Source organism: Acipenser ruthenus, chromosome 12 (assembly GCF_902713425.1).
Source record: "Acipenser ruthenus chromosome 12, fAciRut3.2 maternal haplotype, whole genome shotgun sequence".
Taxonomy (NCBI): Eukaryota; Metazoa; Chordata; class Actinopteri; order Acipenseriformes; family Acipenseridae; genus Acipenser; species Acipenser ruthenus.
The window spans coordinates 20,407,765-20,410,220 of NC_081200.1; positions in this window are offsets into that span (position 1 = coordinate 20,407,765).

Here is a 2,456-nt window from a genome sequence, read left to right on the forward strand (position 1 = left end):
ACCAACCCCGTTGCCGAATGAAGGCGTCTGTTTACATAAAGCGAGATATATCTGAAAATATGACACTTGAGTGAAATGAATAATTCAAACCCCCCGCAACTCAAAGCAAGTGCTCTATTTAAACCGTATCTGCTGCTGTCTGGTTCACCTGCAGGTCTGCACCACGACTTGCACTTTCTGCCGAGATGTAAAGCAGACATCATCCCGATGTTGTAACCAATTCAGTACCCCTTCAAAAATCTATATCCCTGGCGTATTACGCATGAGTAAAATTATGAGAGGCCGTTCAATTCAAAATTACAGCTTTTTGAATAAAACATATAGTGAAATGAGTATTTCACATACTGAAATGAATATGGCATATACTGAAATGCACATAATGTATACAAAGAATCACATTACATTAATGGCCAATTACAGATTAGGTATACAAATTGATTTGGAACGGCATTTCTGTGTGCCAATAAACGGTGGAATAAAACTACTTGTACACAGGAGAAGAGGTTCATTTTCACTACCTTTGTAGGAAAATTGCTAATTCAACTAAATATTGAACTTACTCCAGGTCTTTTCTTTTTGCCATGGCTTTGATTTACATGTCATGCGTTTTCCTTTGTTTATTTTTTCATTTAGTGTCAACCGAGGCAGTAGAAGACATCCATGAATATTTTCTTTCACTAAAGTCATGCTGTACTATGGTAGAAAGAGCTGCTTTTTCTGTTGATCTTAATTTTATGGAACATCTACACAGAAAACTTGAAGGCCATTTAGAGATTTTAATTGCAATGCTTATTGCATGTTACACTTTTCAAAGAACAGATACCTCTTTGCTATCCATGCTAGAAGAAATATGTAGGAATACAGTTTCATTAACTGAAGATCTCCAGGCCAGGATCAATAGTTTAACCGCCTGTTCTCGGACACCCAAATTTTCTGCACCACTTTTAAGTCATGGGGTAGGCAGGCCAAGGTAAGTTTTTTTTCTCTATTTAATTATTGTATAATAAAATAAAATAAAAATTTAAATTTAAATAAACAACTTGCGTGATGAAGATCTTGATCGTTACATCTTAGGGTTTTAAGTTCTACACCTAAAGCTGGGGAGAGTTATATTCAAGGAAGCCTAAGAAGCCGGGCATTGAGAATACAGAGGTGGAGAATTAGAAGAAGGCTGCAACTTTTGGATCCTGTTGGTAGAGCAGTTCGTCAACGAAGAGCTATTCGACACAGAGTATATAGTGTACCAGGCCCAAATCACTTGTGGTAAGAGCACATACATATTTTCCTTTTACATACGGCTTTTGTTTTACTATGCATTGAGCTATTAGGCAATGAGGATTTTAGTATGGTGACATTTATGGATTGACTGATTGCTTTAATTAAATGTTTAACTTGTGGAAAGCCACATATAATAATCGCAATGTTCATAAAAGTATTGATTTGGCTTTTATAACAAAATTCAAATTGCTTATAACGCTGTATTGGTTGGCTAGGGTGGGGCAAAATTGTCACCTTAAGCACCATACCTTTTGTATAGTAACTCCATTACAAAATGGGACTATATTTAGAATATTGACATAACATTGCTCTATTTTAATACTTCATATAAAGATAACTAAGCATTAACTGAATGACAAAAATATACACTTGTTTTGTGCTGTTTTACCCCACAGTTTGTATTTGTTTACTGCTAGCTTATTCTTATGGTTGCATGTGTGTGTTTTTTGGGCATAGGTGTTTTTACCCTATTGGGCATCTTGTCCCACCCTACCCTACACTGGAATCTATAGCTGTTTAGGCTGAGAACATTTAAAAATGTTTGAGAAAATTATGGGGAGAAATTTTAGATTTAAAACAAAGGAAAATGGGGTCACAAGGAAGTCTTATTGTGGTGTCCATGCAAAAGGTGACCAGGGTGAGCTGGGGATTCAGTGCAAAACATGTAAAGAACAAAGTACAAGCATTGCCATTTTAGGTACCCGGTCATATTACAAATCTAAAAATGTAAGTTTATTTTCAAAACATGAGAGAACAGACAATTCTTAGAGCTGTTTGAAGTTCATGTACTTCTTTCAAGTACTACTGTCATCTAGAATATTCTTGAGTAATAATGTTATTACATAATTTTAAATACAACATGTTGCTATATCATAATACGCACCATCAATTTTTCTTCTTTCAGGCATATTGACAGTAACCACAAGCTCATATCTTGGAGATTTGTGTTTCATGGCTGTATAGATGGCTTCAGCAGAAATGTGATTTATCTCAAGACTGCTACAAACAATCTCGCAGCAACAGCACTGCAATTGTTTCAAGAAGGGGTATCAAGGTTTGGTGTCCCATTACGAGTAAGAGGAGATATGGGTGTTGAAAATGTTAATATAGCACGTTACATGATTAGTACAAGGGGACCTAACATGGGCAGCTTCTTAACTGGTCGAAGCATTCATAAC